At 43.3% G+C, this 27,439-nt stretch overlaps 1 pseudogene; it reads right to left on the bottom strand.

The window, feature by feature from the left end:
* Positions 1-18,570: 18,570 nt before the first annotated feature.
* LOC146052744 (5S ribosomal RNA) lies at positions 18,571-18,689 on the bottom strand (annotated as a pseudogene).
* Between the last annotated feature and the right edge of the window lie 8,750 nt (positions 18,690-27,439).

The raw sequence follows: 27,439 nt of genomic DNA on the forward strand, positions 1-27,439 counted from the left end.
CCGCATTTCCCCCCCCAGCGGACCCCCGCAACCCCGCTATCGTGAGAATGGGGGATCCTGCACCGCCACAAGGTGGGAAATCCGGCCCTGGCTGCCGCGCTGCAGGTTCCCCCACTGGCAGAAGCCAGAAGTATCCCCACGTTCCTCTGCACCAGCGCCAAAACTTTTATCAATGTCTTGCCCACATACCACTATTACACAGCCTCCTGCTCTCATGCACCCTCACTCACTACCAGTGGGAAGAGACGCTCACCCACTGCCAGGAGCTGCATACTGTCCCCTACCCTCCTCCAATTCTTGGGATGCCCATCGACCATCAATGATTTCAAATCATCTATGGTTTATTTTAGTTGAATACTTTTGCCGTCGATGTGGGAGGACCAGATGGTTTCCCTACATCGATGGCAAAGGCGAACCGATCAAGTTTCATTTTTTTTAAGGTGCCAGAACACGGAGCATAGCTCCCCCCCCCCCACACCCCGAAGTCCCGCCACCGAGTTCTGATTGACCCACGGCCTATTCAGTTAGATATAATGGATGACCATCAATAGCTACAACAATCGATGATTATCCAAGTAATGTTTTACTACTGTCGATGGCAGGGTGCAAAATCGCCATCAATGCCAACCATAGATGGCATCTGCACCAATGGCCATCCCTTCTCTGCAACAGCCAAAAACCTTTACTACCCCTCATGCCCACACAACCCTATCACTGCCCTGCCTCCTGCCCCATAACTTTCGCCAGTGGGAACCCGCTCACCCTGTGTTGCCCACATTCCCCTATTATGTTTTAGCGCCCAGCCTCCTGCTCTCATGCACCCTAACTTCCACCCAGTAAGAGGAGACACTGACTCACTGCCATGCTGGACCCTCACCCACTGGCAGAAGCTGCACAGTATCTCCCACCCTCCTCTTTAGTCCCCCTTATGCCCACACACCCCTATCACTACCCAGCCTCCTGTTTTCCTGTGTCGTGACCTCCGCCAGTGGGGAGCCGCTGACTCAAAAACACCCTACTATACTATTGCACACACACACACCTAAACAACATGCACACACAGCTCCCCCACACCCACAAATGTCACTGTACCATCCACACTATCAATGTACATCTTACTCTGTAACCGCTTTTTATTAAACAAAACAATACACACCCCCTTCCAAATCATATGCTCTCTATTTAACACATTTCACCTATAACTCATGTAGCAATACAGGCATCTTTCATACAATTCTAACCATCTTTCTCATATACAAATGTTCACAAATTAAGGGGGCGCAGCCCCTTACGCCGGTGTGAAGAGCGCCCGTAGGGCACGATGAATCACCTAGTAGTATATACTTTAGATTTATATTACCAATCCTTATTGGTATACTGTCTGATGGGGGTCTGAAAGTGTTGGTGGAGGAGGTATACGTCCCACATTTGCAAACATGCCTCCCACAGATCCCTTGGTCTGCTCTAATTCCAAGAGCTCAGGATTCCTGGAAATTGCACGTCCCACTTGTTTGGCTGGTTAATTAGGAATTAAGGCAAAACATCCCATATGCATAGTCCTGTTGTGATGGAGGGATACGTTTCTCAGAATGGATCAGCCAATGGAAGGTGATAAATGCAGTTTGAAGTGAGGAATAAAGGCTCAATGCGTTTCCCCGGATGCTACACTCAGGTAGTTATACTGTAAATTCAACTTCTTGGGACCAAAGAATAATTTCTCATCATGTAAGGCAGGCATGTCCAAACTCCGCCCCTCCAGCTGTTGTAAAACTACACATCCCAGCATGCCTTGTCATAGTTTTAGCATTCTCTAATAGTACAACTATAGCAAGGTATGATAGGACTTGTAGTTTCACAACAGCTGGAGGGCCATAGTTTGGACATGGCTGATGTAAGGCATAACATAGGAATCTATTTGGATATATGTGTGTGTGATGGGGGGGGACGGGGGGGGGGCGGACAGCCACACTCTAGGGATGGCCATCAGTGCAGTTGGCGATACTGCAACCAGCCATCACTCACTCACCATCGGATGATTTCTCCCTGCTTGCCAGTGCCGAGTAAATCTAGACGTACCCAGCGGTGTGATGGCCGTGCCTCAGGCTGTCAATCATAGTACGAGCAGCAAGCAAAGGCTAGACCTTTGAAGGCGAATGCGGGCCCAGTGTGATTCTTTATTGAGTTGCACATGTTACATCTGCCCCACCTGCAGTGCACATGGTTTTGCCAATTTTGAGAACAAATTTGTAATGCGACCAGATCTGAATACGGGCCTATGTCTGGAACTCTTGTGGCACCACCCTTAATGACTAATACAGCAATTAAAAGTTTCTAATTACTTTAATTAGTCCTTAATTACTCAACTTCTGCATTGCTGACTGTTAATCTGGTTCTCTTCTTCAGCATCCAGCATAGAGAGAAATGGCTTTCAAGCACCCTGAATCTAGATATACCAATAGGAACCCTTAATACTCCGAGAGGCCTTGACGGATGGCTTGTGGGCTTCCCATATAGCTGCAAATACATGTAACTAAGATCTCTGGGTACTTGTGTAGTACCAGGGTGCCCACTAAGCAATTTGCTTAGTGGGCTAGTCTATGTAAGAAAATCGCATTGCATGTCCCGTTTTAGTTCTGTGCGATGCGATCTTCCACGCCATTTTATAGGGTGCAATGCCATTAACTAAACTACACTGCAATGACATGCAATGTGATTTTTAGGCACTCCCCACTATCCAGTGTGATTTTTAGGCACCCCCCCCCCCCACTATCCACACCACCCTGAAGTGTGGCAAGGGGCAGCGGAACGCGTCCTCTCAACCTTTTCATACCCCCACTATCCACATTGGCATGGTGCCTCTTTGGCGCTTGTTTTGCCATTTACACGCCCCCCACAGCCTCTATATTCTGCGTGTGAACCCATGACTCTGGGTCTACAAAGCTTGCTGAAGCTGCTCTGTGTTGTAGGTTCTCCATCAATCAGAATAGATCATGGATCCAGGAGCAACGAAATCGTTGATGGCGGCCATCAACATACTGGCATCTCTCTTCTCAACTGCAATGACAAAGCAGGCACCAGTCTCCAGTCTGCAGATCCCTCCAAAAATCCACTGCTGAGGCAGCACCCTTCCCACATGACTTTTGCGCCTCACCAAGAGACTTTAATCAACTTCAACCACTATGCTGGGACCGCCAAGGGTGAGGAAAGGTAACCGGCACCCCGGGAACTAGTGCGCCGCTCTGAGGCTCACCTTTTTGCGGCAGGCCTTTATGTGGCAGTGCCACATGCTTCCTTCACAGATAGCCGCGTCGGGTGCCCGTTGACACAATTCTACATGACCGGCAGCAACTGGTGGTGCTGAAAAAAGATTACAGCCTCCTCCTCTGTATTTGGCAAGGTGAACATGGTGACTGGTTCACCTGCCATCACTGTAACCGCAGTCACGTTATCAGCTCTCCCTGATGCAGCCATCACTGTCAGGTATTCACCTCAGACTGAATCTGACAGGGACCGGGAACACTTACGCAAGTTCTGACATGACTATGCTATTTGTGCAGCCTATGCTTATTCAGAAAGCACAGCTACGCTAACCGCCAAACGTCCATACCATACTAAATACTGAGATTGCATCGCACAGCACTGAAACGGTCCGTGCGATGCGATGCAATGCGATTTCCTTACGCTAGCGTACGTATGTTAATTGGGCGCCCTGTACTACACAAGTACCGATCTCTGAAATACATTATCATGAAGATGGAAATCAGGTTCCAGATATCACAAAGTGTGCTGGGGGGGGGGGGGAGTGTATTTTACTTTTCTCAAGATATCACATAACTAATTTAGCAACTGCCAGTGTATATGTCAGTTTTCAGGGACTATCTTGGCACAGGACAGGTATGTACATTCCTTACACCCCCATACTGCACACTAACCTACCTCTCACTCTGCACCTCCCTATCTTCACACACTACCCTGCTCTCACCTCCCCTCACACACTACACCATACCTCCCAACATGACCTGTTCCATTAGGGAAAAACTGCCCTGTTCCTGGACTTTCCTCTTAAATTTTGATTGCCTTCACCTTTTTGAATAGGTAAATTTAAAAAAAAAAAATAGGTGCTTCACCTTTCTCAACCCGAGTAGATGCATTAGAGAGGAAACAAGAGGAAATAATACATTTCTAACAAATATCTGAACGGGGTAATATCCAAATAATACCACAATCTCACATTATTGGTCGATTAACAAGAGGATGTGGACAACAGAGGACGTAGGAATAACCTAAGGATCTGGAACATCCCAGAATCTGTTGAGACCAACCTCTTAGAGGGGTATCTTCTGCGCCTGTTCCGCTCACTTGTTCCAACTATTTCAGATGATAGGCTATTGTTAGACAGAGCTCATAGAGCCCTGAAACCCCGTTCGCAACCCAACGATACTCCAAGAGATGTAATTCTCCATTTTCATTATCTTAAGACAAAAGACCAGATGTATTCACAAGCCCGCCAATCCTCGGATATCCCTTTCGAAGGGTTGCAATTACTCATTTTCCAAGATTTATCACCCCTTACTCTGGATAGACGATGTGAAATGAAAAATATTACTTAAACACTCCGAGACCATGGTATCAGATATCGGTGGGGTTTCCCATTCAGTCTACAGGCGAAGGTAGACGATAAAACCCTATCAGCGCGATCACCAGAGGAGGCTTCAAATCTGCTTACACAACTACAACTGCCAACTGCTCAACTATGTGCAAAATCGGACCTACTGTCCACTCAAAAAGCCCTTCCCAGTCAGAGAGCCCCTAGGAAGGAATGGCAAACAGTGGGCATATCTGTCACTCCACATAAAAGGACTTGATCATCTTAAGGCTTCAATAAGGTTCATAGATAGGAGTCATACTTTAATATCTCATGCCTATTAATATAATATATTTGGACAATTATCAGTATGCAGTGGAGGAAATTATGGCCAATTAATGCACCAGAATTCAAAGATTTTGCTCCGAAGATCACATAGGTCACATATTTAATACTAGCTGACCCACCCGGCGTTGCCCGGGAAAACCTTGGAGTTTTTTTTTTTTTATTTCCAAAATTGCTGAAAAATGTAATCTTACAGTATGCTGTGCCAAAGACCTAAGATTGTAATTTGTTAAAGATTCCACCATAATGTGTTTGCATTGATACTCATGACAGCAATTAAATCAGGTGTGGTGTTGTTGTTCGAAACACAATGCTCCTGAGTTGATAACTTTTATGTGTTGATGAATTCCACATCCACTCCTGAGATTTAGCACCTATGACATACCCTCCAAAATCTGAGGGTCAGAAAAATGTACAAAATCAGAAAGGGACATGGCCACGGGAAAGGGGGCATGACCACACCTCCATTTCTATACTTTCAATGGTACAGTTTCTAGGGTGTGTAATTACAGGTGCTGAGTGCGTGGAGACCAGGGTGGGCGTTACTTACCACGCCATAATTAATTAAAAATACACAGTTCCCTGCCTCTGTCACTCCCCTCACCGATCCTGCCTGCAGCAGTCTCTGAGGTCTGGAGATCTTTGAAGTATATGCACCAGGCCTCTGTACCATACAGTGGGGCAGCCCCTGAGTGTGGGAGCAGGTCCACGGGCCTGGCCACATGACGTCATGATGCGACGCACGCTACCCGCACCACTGCAATGCACCACTGGGAACGGGTGCAATGGGCCAAATTCTTCCCTACACCCGCCGGGCCAATCCACCGATCCAGCCATCACAATCATAACTGGGTGCATTGATAAGGTTTGGAGTGTAAGAAGTTGAAGAATAAGACTGAGATAAAGATTTGCCATGTTAAAGTGTACAATTTACTCAATAAATCGTTCAAAAAAATATAAGTGTACATAGAAGTACAATCAAGCATTGATAGTAGGATTAAAAAATAAGTTCTGATTCAAACTGATAATTGTTTGGATGGGGGTGGGTTGCAAAAAAAATCTATAGGTGGGGGGTATGGATATTGTGGGCATAATTGGTGTTTGGTATACCTACAGGGGGAAATAGGGAATTTTTCAGAGATAGAAAAACAGAAGTATGTCTCTTTGCGGTGCACCAAATTAAAGATACATAAGATATAACTTTTATTTAATTCTTGATAAAATTAGGCGAAATAAAAACAGACACAATACATGTACAGACAGACATATACAGATATATAAAAAGGATAATTAAATCCTCACAACGTGGGCCCCCCTGTCCGAAAACAGTTACAATGAACTTTATTATTGCATGTTTAGATTGCTTTGATCAGTGTGTTTTAACTTTGTAGATACATTTTATTGTGAATTCCTCGAATACGCGGCAAAGAAGTGAGAATCCCTCTATTTAATGAAGAAGGGAAAATAATCTAATTACAGAGCTGTGCTGTCTCCGTAATTTCCAGAGATATATGGGTTTGTGCAGTTGTTAATAATTAGCACACATACATCTGGTATGTACACCTATAATTCGCGTGCACATACTGTATGTTCATATAAGACCTAATCACGGAGCAGAGTATAATTGCTGTTATTATTCCTAGAGAATTAGCGGTGTATAGGAGTGTGCCGTAGTCACCATGTATATAACATTGGTGATCTTTGATCGGTCTATAGGGTTCTTATGAACATTCAGTATATAGTCACAGGCTGTCCCATATATCGTCGGTCCTGACGAAGCTCCTTGGCGAAGCGTACGCCGACCGTACACTTCGTGGCTTCACCCCCTGATCCCCTTCCCCACATACAGATGGGGCCGGGCTCATCTTTGCAGGGGATGGCGATGGCGTCGCCATCGCCATTCCCTGCTCCCGCGCCATCTGTGTGTCGGAAGGGGACGCGCGCGCACAAGGTGCGCGCGCGTCCCCTTCCGACGGTGCTGCCCTCGGTCGCCCGGTGCCCACACCGGGCGCCCGCACCCCCCCACAGCCTCCTCGGGTCCCCCCAGCCCCCCTCGAGCGGGAGGCGGACAGTATTGCGTCCGCCTCGCCGGCCGGCCGCCCGGATACTGAGACGCGCGTGCGTGGGGGACGCACGCGCGTCTCAGTCAGATGGCGCGCCGTGTTGCTGGCGGATCGCCAGCAGCATGCTGCTGGCGATTCGCCAGCAAGCATAAGGCCTGCGCTATCTGTACAATGCATTTTGATCTGTAAAACTAACTTATTTTCTTCCTCAGAGGCTAAGTGAGTGGCTCCCCGTATTAACGGGTTTACCCGGCATAGACACATGGTACATGACCTCTGCACCACGTATCTCTATTCCCCGTTGAGCCGGTCACTGATTCGGCACCTTGCTGCCTTAGAGTGTGCTGTTTGTAAGCGTGACCGTTTAGCAGTCAGTTTGCTCCTCTACACATGGGGCAATCTGTGGCTATACAATAGCACCGCTTTACAGACCTAGAAAAGCCACATTATTATATACGTGGTGATCACGGTAATACCTTTTAAGTGCCGTCCACTCTCTAAGGACTATTAATAGCAGTCATACCCTGCTCATAGATCGGTCTTATATAAATATCTGTGCACTCATATTATAGGTGCACTTTTCCAATGTATATGTGTGCTAATTAATAATCATTGCACGTTGAAATCGCAACAGTTCAGCGTTCAGACTGCTCCACGATATATGGGACAGCCTGTGACTATATACTGAATGTTCATAAGAACCCTATAGACCGATTAAAGATCACCAATGTTATATACATGGTGACTACGGCACACTCCTATACACCGCTAATTCTCTAGAAATAATAACAGCAATTATACCCTGCTCCGTGATTAGGTCTTATATGAACATACAGTATGTGCACGCGAATTATAGGTGTACATTCCAGATGTATGTGTGCTAATTATTAACAATTGCATGAACCCATATATCTCTGGAAATTACGGAGACAGCACAGCTCTGTGATTAGATTATTTTCCCTTCTTCATTAAATAGAGGGATTCTCACTTCTTTGCCGCGTATTCGAGGAATTCACAATAAAATGTATCCACAAAGTTAAAACACACTGATCAAAGCTAAACACGCAATAATAAAGTTCATTGTAACTGTTTTCGGACAGGGGGGCCCACGTTGTGAGGATTTAATTATCCTTTTTATATATCTGTATATGTCTGTCTGTACATGTATTGTGTCTGTTTTTATTTCGCCTAATTTTATCAAGAATTAAATAAAAGTTATATCTTATGTATCTTTAATTTGGTGCACCGCAAAGAGACATACTTCTGTTTTTCTATCTCTGAAAAATTCCCTATTTGCTCTAAAACCCATGTCCAGTGGTGGCACACCCTTATTTATCATGCTAAATTGTTCCAGATAACTAATTAAGGGGTCTACAAAACTTATTCTAATACCACTTTCCTGTGCGATCAACACTTCTCTTTCTCTGTGTATACCTACAGGGGGTCCTCAATTGATGGGATTTTCACTACAGTGTCACGGTCACAGTGTCACCATAGTGGGATTCCCAATTGGGGTCCAGGTGGTCTTTTAGGGACCCTTTACAATCCCATAGGTCTCTTCTCCTTGAGCTTATGGTCTCCCTTAATGATAGTCAATCACTGAGGGAGACGTAGGCTCCAGGAGAAGAGACCAACGGGATTGTAAAGGGGTCCATAAAAGACCACCTGAACCCCAATTGGAAATCCCCCTACGGTGACACTGTAGTGAAAATTTCTCATCAACTGAGGACCTCCTGTAGGTGTACCAAACACCAATTATGCCACCAATATCCACACCCCCCTCCACCTATAGATTTGTTTTGCAACCCACCCCCATCCAAACAATTATCAGTTTGAATCAGAATTTATTTTTTAATCCTATGTTGATTTCTTGATTGTACTTCTATGTACACATACTGTATTTATTTCACGATTTATTGAGTAACTGTACACTATAACGTGACAAATCTTCATCTCAGTCTTATCCTTCAACTTCTTACACTCATAACATTCAAACAAATACATGCAGCGCTTATGCCAATCGACCAAACATAGAATGATTCTATTGTTCGCTAGGCGGCCATTCAGGAGCTGACTTTCTCACTTGCACATTGGACACTGAGGAGTTCACCTATTTTTGGCTGACCAGTGTTCATTTTAACCTGATATTGGAGAATTGTGCACTGTGTTTAATTTTTGAGGATCAAGCCTAATACACACTTCATTCACATATGGTGAATATTATTAGCCATTCTTTACTCCAAAAAACCCTAACTGATATTCTATGCTGCTATTAATGATGGCGGAAAAGAACGTCCATTGATAAAGTATTTTTGGGACATTCTTAAGTTACCGCGGAATTACAATCTGTGGATAATTGGTGGGCTAAATAAAAGCACATAATATCAGTGCTGGGTCAAAGGATTGACGGAGATTTGTGTAACCCACCCCTGATGAAGTCTCGTGTGGAGAAGAAACGCATCGGGCTTATGTGTACATCATTTGTATAAGAACAATCCTCAGACAAGAAAATTGAAAAGTATTGTTTTAATGCCTCATTTTAAATAAATGTTTTTTATTTGAAAATCTTGTCTATGGATGTATAGAAAACATTGAAAAAGTTGGGAAAGATAAGTAAATACTGTGGATAGATAGGGCGCTATATAACACTTCTGTGGAGATATATATATATGGTACTTGTTTCCTAGCACTGCCACCCCGATTTTCATCGGGGTGGTCGTGTCGGAAAAATCGCGTCGGTCGCATCGCATGCGATTTGGTCGCATGTGATGCGACCGACACGACCGACCCGATTTTTTAATTGAATCAAATGTGAATAGGGTCCCTGGGACCCGATTTTACATTGGATTCAATGTAAACTATTCCCGAGACCCCCAAATTTACACCGTAAACCCCACCCCACGATTGACGCCAACCCGAAGCGTGGCGAGCGCAGCGAGCCCGCGAGGGGTGGCGGTGCGCGTCCTCCGACCTTTTCATTCCCCTACTATCCACGTCGGCGTGGAGTTGAGAATATAAAGTGTGGCGAGCGCAGCGAGCCACCGAGCCCGAAGCGTGGCGAGCGGCCGCGCATAACTTCACAGGTATACGCATCCCCTCGCGGGGCTCGCTGCGCTCGCCACGCTTCGGGCTCGGTGGCACGCTGCGCTCGCCACACTTTATGTTCTCAACTCCACGCCAACGTGGATAGTAGGGGAAAGAAAAGGTCGGAGGACGCGCACCGCCGCCCATCGCGGGCTCGCTGCGCTCGCCACACTTCGGGTTCACGTCAATTGTGGGGTGACGACGGGGCCATATATAATGTGAAATGGGTCATATTGGCCCATTTCACATTTTTTACTATGTGAGATGGACTTAATCAAGTCCATCTCATCTTATGTCATTATAATGGCACAAGACAGACGCGATGCTCCCGATTTCAATGTTAAAAAATATTTTAATATTGAAGCCTATGGCAAAATCGGGGGTATCGATAGCGATGCCCGCGATTTTTCCTTAGCCGGCAAAATGGACCTGATTTCAAAGGAAATCGGGTCCATTGCGGGTGACGTGTACCTTAACTTAAAGGTACACGATGCCCGCGATTGTGGCCGTGCTAGGAAACAAGTACCATATATATATATACACGTCGGAATAGAGAGGCCACTCACAAGGCTGGGTACAAATATTCATTTATCTTTATTTATTCACGCTGCCACATCGTTGGTCAACATTTCGGCTCTTATCTGAGCCTTTATCAAGACTTACTGACAGCCATATGGATACACATCAAGTGTCAAATCACCCACAACAATACATACAAGAAAAATATGTGTATCAGTCCAAGGAGTTACATAAATTATCAATCAGATAACAAATCATCATCTGTATACTTACAAGACTACTAAAGTAGCCATTATCAATTACTATTATCTCATGAGGTACAGATTACTTATAAACAAAGTGCAAAGAAACTTCAGAAAAAAGTGCAATGTGCTTTTAGACAAAAGAAGCCATCATATACTTTAAAGTGTATGATAGTTACCAAAGTCGAGCGGAGGACATCATATACCTCCTTTATGTTAAAGAGAGGTGCAAGCCATCCTGCATGTGCTAGCGCGACTTTCTGGCTTTTAGTTCCTCAATCTGAGGCTATTTCCGTCCAGTAGAACGCACTGAGACGCATATGTCACTTCCGTTTTAGAGCGAGTGGATTTCCTGTCAAACAGCACGTGCATAGCAGCACATAACAATTCCATGCCCACTTCCGGCCATTTGAGCACATCTGAAGCACATACATTGCTTCCTTACTTAAATACCAATGGTATATAGCGCTATTCATGACACCGTGTCTCCGGGTAGGAACCCCACCCCTACAGGTGTCAACAGATATATTCAAAGTGTCATACTGTTCATATATTCAATATTGGCCAACAGTTTAGACAGAAATAAAATGATATCCATTCTTAAATTACATTTATAGGAGTACTGATGCGATGCGTCAAGCTCAACTATTGAGGTAATACAGTATAATCAAACACAATTTTACGCCCTCTGTTCTTAAAGGGAACTTAAACTCTCATTAGACTGAATACACATTACAATAATGTTACAAAAATATTTTACATATATATAAAAAGATGAGAAAAAATATATAATAACATACACACATAAATAGATAGCTGCCGTTTGGTATTGTATACAGACCCGTGTCACAATTATTCACAAAAATACTGAGAGTGAATTGCTGCCATTGAGTCCTTTTGGTGTTATAGTTTATTATTTGGCTATCCACCGTGCCTCTCTTTGCAAGAGAGCTCGCCCCCCGATCACCATCTCTTTCAGAGGGTGGTTCCCAGTCGATTATCATATATTGCAGAGAAGATATTTGATGGTTCTCCTTCACAAAATGAACAGCTACCATTTTGTCGGAGGATCCAGTCTTATTTGCCTGTCTGATGGATGACCTATGCTGTGTCATTCTTTCTCTAAATGTTCTGATAGTTTTTCCCACATATAGATACCCACAAAGGCATTTTAACAAATACACAACATGGTCAATCATGCATGTGAGGCAATGCCGTAGTGTAATCTTTTTACCACTGTGGGGGTGGATGAAGGAATGACCAGTTATCATTGCCCGACAAGTCGTGCATCCGAGGCATTTGTAGCAACTTGTTTGTTGTGATAACCATGTTGGTTTTGATTGTACAGACGAGATACGCATATTAGGTCTCAACAGGTAGTCCTTCAGATTGCGACCACGTCTTATGCTCAACAATGGAGGTTTTTTATCCATCTTTGCAAAGGTGGGATCAGAGGCAAATATGTACCAATTTTTCTTTATACCCGCCTGTACTCCTTTCAAAGCGGTGTCACATTGTGTACTTAACACCATATCAGGTGCTTTATTCTTCTGAATACGATGATTTTCTTGTGGCGATGTTTATTTCTGGCTTTGTTTAGACAGGTGTCAATGTCCTGCCTCCTGTATCCACTTTCCTTAAATATCTCACAACATTCGTGTAGCTGTTCTTCCGCTTTGTGAACATCAGAATTATTGCGCAGTATGCGCAGAAACTGCGAAATAGGTAATTTCGATTTTAGAGCTTCAGGGTGGTGGCTTGTAGCCCACAGCATAGTATTCCGAACAGTGGGTTTTTGATACAATGTGTATACTAATCTGCCAGCATCCTTAAACACAGTTACATCCAAAAAATGAATAGAAAGAGCGCTAATTTCAGATGTAAATCTAATGGGATGTTCAAACGAGTTTAGGTGTTTAACCATATCAATAAAGGACTCTTCACTTCCCAACCACAGCAAAATCACATCTATAAATCTCTTATAGTATCAGATTTGGGATTTGTAGTTGGACAGTATGTGTTCATTTTCATATTTCTGCATAAAAATATTTGAATAAGCTGGGGCCAAATTGGACCCCAGAGCGGTCCCCGATACTTGGATGTAATAATCGCCTTGGTAGAGGAAATGGTTATTACGAAGCACCATACCAAGTAATTCCATCATAAATCCAATCAGGGGACCGCTATAGGGACCATTCAGCATTTTTTCTTCCACAGCTTGTATCCCCATATCATGGGGTATTACAGTATACAAAGAACTGACATCAAGCTATGCCAATTTACATGTTATAGGTATGTTTTTTAACTGTTTAATATCGTTCAGAAAATGACTAGTGTCACGGAGGTAGCTTTTATCTTCAATTACAAAATCCAAAAATTGAGCTATTGGTTGCAATATAGATCCTCGTGCAGAAATTATTGGTCGCCCAGGCGGGTTGACCAACAATTTATGCACTTTAGGGAACAAATAAATTAAGGGGCATAAGGGGTGTTCTACTGTTAAATAATAATAACTTTATGGATTTATTTTTGCAGCCTTTTGTTATTGAAGATAAAAGCTACCTCCGTGACACTAGTCATTTTCTGAACGATATTAAACAGTTAAAAAACATACCTATAACATTTAAATTGGCATAGCTTGATGTCAGTTCTTTGTATACTGTAATACCCCATGATATGGGGATACGAGCTGTGGAAGAAAAATGCTTAATGGTCCCTATAGCGGTCCCCCGAATGGATTTATGATGAAATTACTTGGTATGGTGCTTCGTTATAACCATTTCCTCTACCAAGGCGATTATTACATCCGAGTATCGGGGACCGCTATGGGGTCCAATTTGGCCCCAGCTTATTCAAATATTTGTATGCAGAAATATGAAAATGAACACATACTGTCCAACTACAAATCCCAAATCTTATACTATAAGAGATTTATAGATGATGTGATTTTGCTGCGGTTGGGTAGTGAAGAGGCCTTTAATGATATGGTTAAACACCTAAACTCGCTCGAACATCCCATTAGATTTACATCTGAAATTAGCGCTCTTTGTATTCATTTTTTGGATGTAACTGTGTTTAAGGATGCTGGCAGATTAGGATACACATTGTATCGAAAACCCACTGATCGGAATACTATGCTGTGGGCTACAAGACACCACCCTGAAGCTCTAAAATCTAAATTACCTATTTCGCAGTTTCTGCGCATAATGTGCAATAATTCTGATGTACACAAAGCCGAAGAACAGCTACACGAATGTTGTGAGAGATTTAAGGAACGTGAGTACAGGAGGCAGGACATTGATTCCTGTCTAAACAAAGCCAGAAATAAACATGGGTCACAAGAAAATCAAGGTATTCAGAAGAAAAAAGCACCTAATATGGTGTTAAGTACACAATGTGACACCGCTTTGAAAGGAGTACAGGCGGGTATAAAGAAAAATTGGCACATATTTGCCTCTGATCCCACCTTTGCAAAGATGGATAAAAAACCTCCATTGTTGAGCATAACACGTGGTCGCAATCTGAAGGACTACCTGTTGAGAACTAATATGCGTATCTCGTTTGTACAATCAAAACCAACATGGTTATCACAACAAACAAGTTGCTACAAATGCCTCGGATGCATGACTTGTCGGGCAATGATAACTGGTCGTTCCTTCAACCACCCCCACAGTGGTAAAAAGATTACACTACGGCATCGCCTCTTGCATGATGGACCATGTTGTGTATATGCCCTTGTGGTTATCTATATGTGGAAAAAACATCCATCAGACTGGCATATAAGACTGGATCCTCCGACAAAACGTTAGCTGTTCATTTTGTGAAGGAGAACCATCAAATATCTTCTTTACAATATATGATTATCGACTGGGAACCACCCTCTGAAAGAGATGGTGATCGGGGGCGAGCTCTCTTGCAAAGAGAGGCACGGTGGATAGCCAAATTAGAAACTATAACACCAAAAGGACTCAATGACAGCAATTCACTCTCAATACTTTTGTGTATAACTGTGACACGGGTCTCTCTACAATACCAAACGGCAGCTATCTATTTATGTGTGTATGTTATTATATATTTTTTCTCATCTTTTTATATATATGTAAAATATTTTTTGTAACATTATTGTAATGTGTATTCAGTCTAATGAGGGTTTAAGTTCCCTTTAAGAACAGAGGGCGTAAAATTGTGTATGATTATATTAACTCAATAGTTGAGCTTGACGCATCAGTACTCCTATAAATGTAATTTAAGAATGGATATAATTTTATTTCTGTCTAAACTGTTGGCCAATATTGAATATATGAACAGTATGACACTTTGAATATATCTGTTGACATCTGTAGGGGCGGTGTTCCTACCCGGAGACACGGTGTCATGAATAGCGCTATATACCATTGGTATTTAAGTAAGGAAGCAATGTATGCGCTTCAGATGCTCTCCAATGGCCGGAAGTGAGCATGGAATTGTTATGCGCTGCTATGCACGCGCTTTTTGACAGGAAATACACGCGCATTAAAACGGAAGTGACATATGCGTCTCTACTGGACGGAAATAGCCTCAGATTACGGAACTAAAAGCCAGACAGTCGTGCTAGCACGTGCAGGATGGCTTGCACCTCTCTTTAACATAAAGGAGGTATATGATGTCCTCCGCTCGACTTTGGTATCTATCATACACTTTAAAGTATTTAATTACTTCTTTTTTCTAAAAGCACTTTGCACTTTTTTCTGAAGTACAGTATCTTTGCACTTTGTTTATAAGTAATCTGTACCTCATGAGATAATAGTATTTGATAAGGGCTACTTTAGTAGTCTTGCAAGTATACAGGTGATGATTTGTTATCTGATTGATGATTTACAGTACGTAATGCTGTGTACACATGGTCCGATTTCCTTTCCGATGTTGACGATATAGTCAACATCGGATCAGCATCGGATGCAGATCGCAAGGGTTTTAACCCTTGCGATTCCGATCCGATCCCGATGCGCGTTCACGTATCGGAAGCCAGAAAGTCTTGGCTGCCTTGTCTATATAGTGCAGATCTGCACTATATAGTCAAGATAGGATGCAAATCGGATGTGCCTTAAGATCCTATCCACGATCCTATCTGATTGGATCGTGGATAGGATATTGAGGCACATCTACCGTGTGTACACACCATAACTCCTTGGACTGATACACATATTTTTCTTGTATGTATTGTTGTAAGTGATTTGACACTTGGGGCGGTATTCAATGAGAATACCTGCGAGGTGCAGCGAATCCTTTTTAGGATTCGCTGCACATTCGCCACGTTCCGGAGCCAGTGGGCTCCGTTATTCAACGTGTCAGGGGCTCGCTGCCCCTGACTGGCGAATATGAGCTCCTGCGGCGATTGCCGCAGGGAGCCTGAGGACGGTGCCAGGCAGAGAGATGGTAGTCTCTCTGCCTGCCCCAGAACTTTGTGGGGGTTAGGTGGGCTCCCCGGGTGCCAGGCAGCACAGGCTGCCCCCTGGGGGTGCCAGCAGGGGACCTATATTCACTATACCCGATCGTAACGATCGGGTGCAGTGAATATATGAATATGTAATGAGCGGCTCGGCTCCGGCGCCTCCTGCTGGCTGCTGTGTAATATATATATATATATATATATATATATATATATTTTTTTTTTTTTAAATTAAATATATATTCATGTGCAGAGATCAAGAAGAAGCTCTAGGACACTGGCGCATTAGATTACCCTATGTAGAAGGTGTTAAATAAAACCTATTAGATTTCAGAGATCTAACTGTAAAATCTTTAGGGTGGCTGGCCAATTCTCTGGGTGCCGGCTTGGTGAACCGGAGGGGTTTTAGATGGAGAGTATGGGGAGAATCAAGGCGCCTTACAGTAGACTAATATTTCTCAACATCAAGTATGGACGTATATGCAAAAATATACTATAAAAATGTATTTATTAAACCAAAGTAAAAGAATATGAATATAAAACAAAAGATTTTTTTGTATACACTTAATTCATACAATGCACAGAAACAAACACATGACACTTGTACAATGGGTTGGGATGGGCAGTGGGGATGGGAAAGGTAAAATGGAGATGACACGAGAGTGGGAGGTAAATGGCAAAAATGGTATTAAAACAATATGAACATATAAGAACAATAGGTCTATCCCCTTTGTTTAAAAAGTATGGTTAGTACTTAGCTGGATATGGGGTAAGTGAAAAAAAAAAGGTTCAAAGTCTTTTTCGTGGTTGAAGACCTGGAGGTAGTGCTGCAGTCTCTTGGCTCAGTGGCAGAAAGGATTGGAGGGTAGTCCCGACGCGTTTCGTCCACTTAAGGACTTCTTCAAGGGGAGCAGAATATTAAGGTGTGATCAGTAAGGGTATTTATACTGTCTGTGATTACATGGGGGTGGGGTTAGGAACCGGAAGCGGAAGTGTCCGATTTTTCGTATTTTCAATGAGAGTAAAGTACTAAGGAAACATTTATAGCTATTACTGATAGATTCGGAGATTCAGTCTCTGTTGATATTGTCTAGTTGTTGTTGTTAAATCTGCAGTAAATACTGCTGTGATCAGTTAGAAAGTTCTCCGCTGGACCGGAAGTGCGTCATCGCACTGTCCGTCCGTGGAACGCGGAAGTAGATGTAGTTGAAGCGCACAAAGCGCTGACGCTGGAACGCGGAAATTGAAGCCTGTGCCGAGCAGACGTTGGACCGGAAGTGCGTCTCCCCGCTGGAGCGCACGTAGCGCTGACTTTGGAACGCAGATGTTGAAGCTTGTGTTGAACTGACGATGAGCCGGAAGTGCGTCTCCTTGCTGGCTGCCCGTGGAACGCGGATGTCTATTATATTGGAGCGCAAGCCTTCTATTGGAATGTAGTCTTCTATAGGATCTCGATCGTCATACTTGTGGGGGCGGAGTTTTCCACTGTGAGACACAAACGTTGTCATGGTGATCCTCTAGTGGAGGCATATTTAGCTCTTTGTGATATACATACTAAGGAACAAAATAGAGTATAAATGTTAATGAAAAAGGACACTTATTATAAGTTTGTTTGCCGCATGCCTGCATTTTTCATTCTTCATTGTCATATGGGTGACATTTTTGTGCTTGCGTGCAAACGATGGTGATCCCATGTGTTTTACTTAATTTCATTATAAGGTGACAAACAAGAAAGTCCTGTACATATTTATATTCAACTGTGACATTACTATACAGTTATAACAGTATTTGTGACAGTGTTCACATAAAGTGGATGTGAGTGTGTGATAATAATATTTACAGGTGACAGAATTTTCATTCTGAGTAAGACATATATATAAGAGTTTGTGGTTAGGAACCCTAAGATCTATTCCACCATAAAGGTGTAGTGAACATATTTGTTCTGTGTAGGCATAGTCCATTTTCGGTCGTGCTCTGAGTCCATTAGCTGTATTTACAATGGTGATTGTTTCATTTTTATTTTCTTTTTATTCCTTTTGAGAATTTTCTGTTGAAGCTTGCTGAAGTATTTAGAATGTCTTTGTTCATGGTTAATCATTCCTTCAGTTAGTAGAGGAATGGTTCTGATACCAGGTATTTTTGGTGTGTGTTTTGGGTTTTTAAGAGTTCGTGTGAAGGTGGAATTTTCAAACATTCGGGTTAGTGTCTTCGGACATGGTGTCCTTTATATCTTCTGAAGGCCCTTCATTTACAACTGCCATCAGAGGTTCTTTAGACCTGTTGGTGTCCTTCCCTGTACATTTTTGCATGCGATACCCAATTTTCCCTGGTGGTCTCCCTCCCAAGTACTTGTTGGGCCCACTGCTTTTTAACTTCCGAGTTCGGATGGAATCGGGTTTGTGCAGAGTGGGATGGTCGCATTTTCTTGTATTGGGGTCACTTTCATACAGGCTAAGACCTCTGTGGTGTTGTTTCTTCAGAGGAATGGGGCTATTTCGTAGCTTTCATTCAGACCATGGGGTGACAGGGTGTTGAGTTCGTAAATCCAGAACATCTCACGTTGCGAAAGTCTCTTTGCTAGATCTCCTCCCCGTGGTCCAAGAGTGACGTGTTCAATGGTGGTGAATAAAAATAGAATGCGCCTCTTCAGAATAAAATTCCTGATTTTTTTACACCAAATGTAAAAAACAAAACACTTTATTTTAAAAGTTCACATTCCACTTCACCATAAAAAGATAGCGATTGCTACTCGGTGAATCATGGTGAAAAAAACCTTCAAATGTATTCGCCATGTGGTCATTGAATAGGGTGATTCACCGTTTTAGTCAAAAATTCGCCAAACAGCACAAATTCGCCATAAAAACATGGCGAATCAGGCTCATTGAATACCGCCCTCGATGTGTATCCATATGGCTGTCAATAAGTCTTGATAAAGGCTCAGATAAGAGTCAAAACGTTGACCAACGATGTGGCAGCGTGCCTAAATAAAGATAAATTAATATTTGTACCCAGCCTGGCGAGTGGCCTCTCTGTACCCACGTATAAAGTGATACTCTTTTTTTCAAGAAAGGAATATTTGAGTGTACACCCCAGCACAAATGGACATTATCAGTGAGTGTCACCCAACCCCCCGGATATATATATATATATATATATATATATATATATATATTGTTAAAGTCGAGTTACACACACGCCACTTTAGGATAGTATGGCCGCCATTTTGGTTCGCAGAGTTGCGCAAATAAAGTATAATACCCGAGTCTGTGTAACAAAGTGGATCATAAGCGCAGCCATACTAATACACATAAATTCATAATATCACACTGACACAAAATAAAATATAGTTAATTAAAGGTTTAGTACGCTACACATAGTTTAATTAGAAATACACGATTGTTTCTGTACATGTTTGGTATCTTTATGTTCTGTGTCCCATGCGCAGCATTCCGGTCGCAGCCAATGGTTTGATAATTACGGACAAAATACTTAATATATGTACTTTTGCCATGTGTCCTGTGTAAGACAAAGGAATCAAGTTGTAACCAGTTCTTGTTGCTGATTTACAACCCTGACGACGATGCTAACCAACAAAGGACACCAAAGTACCCTCCCCCCTGCACCATTCCAAACCAGGTGCAATACCTTGCCCCAATCACTGAAGACTGGACATTTGAACCCTTGACCAATCGTAAGGGCCTTTGACCCCCCTTCTTGGACCATATAAAATAGCTATCCCTGAACTGGCTCGGTCACTTCAGCACTGCATCTATCCCCCACCATTGACCCGGCTAAAGTTCTATTTGAACATAGCGAGCTCCGACCTGACTGCGCTGGGCATATCTGATGAGACGGTAAACGGTTGCATTCCTTGTGCTTTCTTATATTGTTTATCGGCTGATTGTATTCTGTACTTGTTTTCTTTCCCCTAGTAGTATTTGACTTGTATTAGTATTGTTAAGGGAATTGTATCACGTGTTATCCTGTATTTCTTCTTTCTGTAACCCCCATTTGTCTGCTAGGGACTAAATACACTATTTGGAGAATCTATCTCCTCCCTTTGTTATATCCTTGTCTCGAGTCTCATTCGCATCTGGCGATAAAGGTTTATTACGGACATTGTCCTTAAAAGGTATTCGCAGTTAAGGGATTAAGTACTGCAAAGGGATATTCTATTACTGGCAATGATCCAGCGTGTACAACACACGGAAAAGGTTTGCTATGCTGCGCTACGCTTTGTTCGCACGTAGCTAGAGATAAAGGGTATGCAGGTTACGGAAAGAGTACGTAAACTGCGCATTTCACTTATTATCCTTCTGGTTATATTAATATCAGCATTAACAATTGCGGGCTTCATCCGGGAGTTTCATACTCTAGAACACTGTACCAAGCTCACGACTTGAGCCAATACCAGCAAAAGGGTGGAAGTGATCATTCAACCATTGCTGGAGAGGCCAAGTCGGCGGCGGTACAGGGTTTGAGAGGTGCTAGCGTATGAACCCGAGGTATAATAAGTGAAATCCAAAGAGAAATTACGTGACGTGTTTTAAGTATATAAGGTGTTTGTATTAAGTAAAACTGTATTTCTGCCTGCCACAAGTAGTTAAACGGGGATAGTGTCTTGAATTGCTTGTTTATATTTATGGTATAGCTGCGCGTGTGATAGGTTCGCACACGTGGAGGCAAAGGCCTGTGTTTATTATAGTACATAGAAGATTCCTTCTGTGCAAAACTATAACCTTTTGTTGTTCGTTACTGCAGGGCCAGGGACTCCGCCACGTGGCGATAAGTTCTGGGCCTTTTACAGTAACGTAAAGCGTCTGCAGTGTATTACGTAAGGCACACACACACGTGTTTACGTTAAGCATAGTTTCGCATCTCTGTACGTAATTTACGGACTTTGTGCGAGATTTATTTTGCATCCTTGTACTTTACTTACAGATTTGTGTTGGGATTATTTTCGCATTTCGGCGAAATTGCTGTGTTTAGCGGTACCCAATTGCGACCTTACAAATACACTGTAGAACATGTGGGTGGCCGATTCATCGGCGGCCGGTGAACAGGTTTTAACAAACACACGTGCACACGTGGCTGTTCGCTGGCACTGCACATGCAGCACACATAGGAGCCCAGAAGTGGCTAGTATTAATCATAAGCTCTATTTAAATGGTATATTAACATACTGTGGATAAAGCGGTAATTAATAAAAGTAAATCATTTTTTTTGTGGTTCATTTTTAAAAAACAAGCAATTCAAGCATTATTTTAATAGATTCATATAGCCATTTAAGGGATTTATACCTGCATAAGTATCTAGTGAGAAACTACCAACCAGGGAAGATTTTCTGTACAGAAATACTTCAAGTTTAAGCGTAAGGCCAAGGTGTAAATAGCTTCCAGTGTGAAAATCATTGGGTGAATGGACGTGTGACGATACGACCCACAGCGCAGTCCAGATCAGGATATTATTTGTGTGTTGAAATAAGACATATAGGTGCACGTGACGACGTGCCCATAGGAACTGCCCCTTTCGTGGACCCGCCTATTGGATCCTCCGGAAGTGTACAAGAATCTAAATCGGAACCCAGTCATCTGATTAGCCCCTTTAGAAAACCAGTTTTGAAGGATACGGGAAAAACAAGTTTTTCTGTGTTCAGCAAAATTTGGCCGCACACTGCAAGTCGACTAGCGATTTGTTTCTAGCCGAAAGCGAGTGGTGATTGAGTAACATCCTCATAGGCTGAGTGTCACGCTTTAGTGCGGAAATGTTTCAGTCTATTGAGAAGGAGTGTTTTGGGTATTGCTGACTGATAACTACCCACCGGCCTCCTAAAGTGAACCTATCATTCCAATAATGGGGAACCGTAGCTCACACCAGGGGGTCGTGCTACATAGGGAAGAATTACGCCGACCACCAGGATCGGCGGCATTCATAATGTGCAGGAAGCACGGTGAACGAGCAGTTGTTTACTCAAATAAATGGAAAGAAATGACACAAAGTAGAATTTCCCAGTGTTGGTAGTTTTGATCCAGAAATCTTATCAGCAGTCAAAGATGAAATATGTTTACTCTCCTCACATAAGAAAAGAGTGAAACACATTGAAATTCTTAACTTGTGGCAGAAGGAAGGTCAGGAACAAAGGGGAATGGGATGCCCAGCTATTACAGATACAATCAGCCGTAAGAATGCAACCGCAGACGCTCCTCCCCTACCCATATGGGATGGAGGGGTTAATAACCGCTAAACAGAATATGAACAAAAATGTAACTGTTACTAACTTGTACCCTGTTTTATCCCCTTATAAGGACATCACAGAGGAAAACAATCTGCTGTTGGTATCGGCCATCTCAGATGCAATTAACATGAAGGGAAGGCAGAACCAGCAAAACCTGCTGCTGGGGCTCCAGCACAGGAAGAGGAGACGGCTGATGCCAACCAGGCAGTTATAAACACAGGTAAGAAAGCACCACACAGCGCAGACACAGTCGACTCCACACCAGGACCCAGTAATGCGGAAGTGGTGCAAACGTACCCTGTACGCACGCTGGAGGTTCCTTATGGTAAGGCAGACAGAGAGGGTGTGATACCTACAAGGAAAATGACCATGCTAAATCCATGGACACGGTTGGAGCTGCGGTCCATCATTTCAGATTTCCCTGATCCTAGGAAAGATCTGGCATTGTACCAGAAATTTGTAAGGGATCTGGAAAACTCTGATGAACCCATCAACAAGGATTGGAGAATCATGTTGAGGGCCTGTCTCCCTATCCACATAGACATCCCGAAATTCATTCAGGATAGTGGATTGAGAGGGGACAGGGAAATAAATGATGAGATCAACCAGGAAGTATATTTTCCTGCGGCAGTGGAATATAGCAAGATATTCACCATCAAACAAAAGGATGGTGAACCCGCTGGCGATTATTTCACCAGGGCCTTGCAAACGGTATCAAAACACACTGGTGTCTCGGAACCTAAGGACAACCTACACCTGAGGGTGATGATTGTCTCTGTGCTAGTGGAAGGGCTTAGAGAAAACCTGAGAGTTAGGGTTCAGACATCCTTCCCAAATTGGCGAGGAATGACAGTATATGCCCTACGGGAAACGGCTGTCGAACACGACCGAAACATAAAAAAACACAGAGAGCTGCAAACCGATAGATTAATGATGGTTAGCATCCAAGCTCTCAGTAATGCCCCTAACAAGGCCACCCACCACCAGAGCACCAGAAACACAGGAAGAAGGCCAATAGTATGCTACAACTGCAATAGGGAAGGACATTACTCCAAACACTGCAGGTCAGGAAACCCTAGGAGATACAATGCACATAGACTAGACTGGGAGCCTCACCAGGGTGAGACACGGAAATACCCAACCCCTAGACAATGGGAGGAGACAGACCGGTCACTCAACATGCCTCCTCCCCATCTGATGGCTGACTCAGTGCTAAGGGCAACACAGGTAGCAGAACTGGTGGCATTGACCAGAGCATGTGAACTGTCCAAAGGGAAATCAGTCAACATATATACCGACTCCAGATATGCTTTTGGAGTAGTGCATGATTTTGGGGCTCTATGGCGCCTCAGAAAATTCATGACGGCGGCTGGCACACCAGTGGCGCATGCGACATATATCAGAAGACTTCTGGGAGCTATCCAGCTTCCAGACAGAGTGGCTGTTATCAAGTGCAAAGCACACACATCAGAGAAGGACCCGGTGTCACTTGGTAACAGCCGTGCTGATGAGGCAGCGAAAAGGGCCGCATGCCCTGTAAATATTTCTACTCTCCTTACAAACCTATGTACACTAAACATGGTATCCACATCAAAACTGATAGACATGCAGAATTTGTGTTCCCCACAGGAAAGAGCAGTATGGAAGTCGAAGGGATGTGGCCAAGAGTCCACTGGACTTTGGAGAGATGGACATGGGAAACCAGTGTCCCCCAGGGCATACCTTCCTAGTCTAGCCAAGGCAGCCCATGGGCTGACACAACTTGGGAAGGAAGGTATGTGCAAACTGGTAAAGGCCTACTGGTGTGCACCAGGGTTCGCTTCTCAAGCAAGTAGAGTGGCAATGTCATGCCTCACCTGTTTGAGGAAGAACACTGGAAAAGCCATCCCAACAGAGCCATCCCACATCCCTTCTACAGAAGGCCCTTTCCAGGTAATACAAATCGACTTCATACAGTTACCTCCCTGTAGAAATTTGAAATATGTGTTAGTATGTGTTGACATGTTTTCCAGCTGGGTGGAGGCTTTCCCCGCTGCCTCCAACACTGCTACCTTTACAGCTAAGAAAATATGTCAAGAGTTTGTCTGTAGATATGGTATCCCAAAGGTTATCGAGAGTGACAGAGGCACTCATTTCACAGGAGAAGTCTTCCAAATCATGTGTAAACTCCTGGGTATTAATAGTAAACTTCATACTCCATATCGACCCCAAGCAAGCGCCAAAGTTGAGAGAATAAATGGTACTATTAAGAACAAATTGGACCTCTTTGTGGGACAGACTCTTCCACAGCTGCTAAATGTCAAGCTGAATGTTCATCTATGGTTATAGAGAGAGTCCACAGGTTGGGTCCCCCTCCACGCCCTGGTGACACTCGACCTAGAGTCCTCATCTTCAAATGCTTAAGTTATACCCATAAAATGACTTTATGGAGAGCCTCCAGAAAAATTTTGAATTTAAAATGGGAGGGAAATAGCCTGCGACTGTTTCAAGATTTTTCGGCAGAAGTGACCAAAGCCCGCAAAACTTTCTCCCCAATTTGTAGCAGATTGGTGGCGGAAAAGGTTAAATTTGCTTAACTTTATCCTGCCAAATTGAGGATTTTCCATAAGGACTCCCAATGTGACTTTACCTCGCCAGCCGACGCCATTGAATTTCTACGAAACGAAATCCACCATAATGGGAAAAATATCTCTGACACTTCGCGAAATGGCCAACCATAGGGAAAGCTCCCTTTTAACACCCTGGCGACAACTCACCTCTCCTGGATAATGTAGTATAAATCCTTTTCTTGTTAAATTCAATAATGGTTACAAGCTTGCAAGGAAATTTGTTGTATGGTTGATAGTAATGATACATTCTGATATTTATCCCTTATCCTTGCTCCTTTTCGCCCCCCCGCCCCCCTTCCTGACCCTTTGCCCCTCCATCTACTTCTCCTACTTTCCCCCCCCCCCTTCGCTACTCCCTCCCCCCCCTCCCTCCCCCTCTACACCCCCCCCCCCCCCGATTCAGGCGGGTTCTCTTTTCTTTTTGGTTAACTTTATTCCCAAGCCGTTCCGGAGGGAGCATCGCTCCGGATCTCAATGTTTGAGTGTGCAGGACACACTCCAGTTAATACTATATTTCACTCTCTGGGCCGTGGCCCGACAATAGGTTACGTACAGTTTGCCAGCTCGATTACCGAGCTCTACATGTTTATCTGTAATTTTGCTATATATTGTTGTCTTGTCTTCCCCTCCCTCGTGTCCTTACCTTTTCTCAGCCGCAGTGATGTGTCTACCAATGTATGGGTACAGTTAATCAGGTATGTTAACGTATCTCTTCAGCTTTCAAGTAAGTCATGGCAGAACTAAAGATTGGATCCCTTAATGTGGGAGGTTTCAATTCCCCCGCTAAAAGACGTAAGATCTTAGTTTACGGAAATAAACTAAAATTGGATATAATGTACATACAAGAGGCGCATCTTATTCCTTCAGAAATGGTCAAATTGCAAATGCTGGGATGGAAAATGATAGCTGCTGCAAGTTATAATTCGAAGTCTAGAGGGGTAGTTATATTAATTAAAAAGAATATCCCCTATGAACTGGTGAAGAAAATAGAGGACCCGGAGGGAAGATATGTAATAGCCCAGATATCCTTATATACACATTTATATACTTTATGTAATATTTATGCCCCTACATCTTATAAAAAAAGCCTTTTTTAATGGATTAATTAGAGATCTAACTCCCCTTATGGACACAAGGATGATATTCTGCGGAGATCTTAATTTGGTCTCTGACGCCTACTTAGACAGATCAAATCGCGACACACGCACTATATCTCTACCTAAATTCGGCGTTCCCCGATTGGCCTCAACATTAAGACTTATTGATATATGGAGAGTATTGAACCCCACAACTAGAGAGTATACATGCCAATCAGCTGCCCACCATACTTTTTCGAGGATTGACTATGTCATGGGGTCGGAGGCCTTGCTACCGAGAGTCACAGCCACTGAGATTGAACCAATTGCGGTCTCTGACCACTCACTTGTTTGGTTTAAATTATTAGTGACCGACGAACCTTCTGCCAGGTCTGCTTGGCGCTTCCCGAATCATCTCCTAACATCAACCACCTTTAGAGACAAGCTGAGGGAGGATTGGAGGGAGTATTGCGATAACAACCAGTCGCATGCTGATTCCAATCCTTCCTTGTTTTGGATGACCGCCAAGGCGGTTCTGAGAGGTAATATATTATCTTATGTAGCCAAACTAAATAAAAATTATTCCTCCACCTTTTTATCCCTCCAACTTAACTTAACAGAAATGTATACTAGATATCAACAAAACCCCACAACCATTAACCGTCAGTTGTATAATACGGCCAATATGCATTTAAACGAATATTTACATAATAGAGGCAACAAATATCTCTACAGCATTAATTACCGCTATCACAGCTTCGGCAACAAAATGGGTAAGCTGTTAACTAACATGCTGAACGGCACTAGGAACCCGTCCACGGTCCAACCCCTTAGACTAGCAGATGGGACGCTAACCTCCTCTAACTCACAAATAGCACAGGTTTTGAAAGATTTTTATTCCAATTTATATTCACATGAACCCCCCCCCAATACATTGGCGGAATATGACGAAGATGCCTCCCCCTCATTATATTCTAGGATTACATTCCCGAAAATTCCTGCAGATAAAATTGCAACACTATCGGACCCAATAACATCGGAAGAAGTAAAGCAAGTGATAAAAACCTTGAAAAAAGGAAAAGCTCCGGGCCCAGACGGCTTTGGTAATAGCTTTTATAAAATGATGGAAAATCAATTAATCCAACCCTTGACTAAGGCCTTTAACCACATATTACAAACTAAATCTCCCCCTTCTCTTTTTAATGCAGCATTTATCAAAACCCTCCCGAAACCGGGAAGAGACTTGACGAATC

Source organism: Crinia signifera, unplaced genomic scaffold, assembly GCF_055691185.1.
Source record: "Crinia signifera unplaced genomic scaffold, ASM5569118v1 HAP2_SCAFFOLD_116, whole genome shotgun sequence".
In the NCBI taxonomy this organism is placed as follows: Eukaryota; Metazoa; Chordata; class Amphibia; order Anura; family Myobatrachidae; genus Crinia; species Crinia signifera.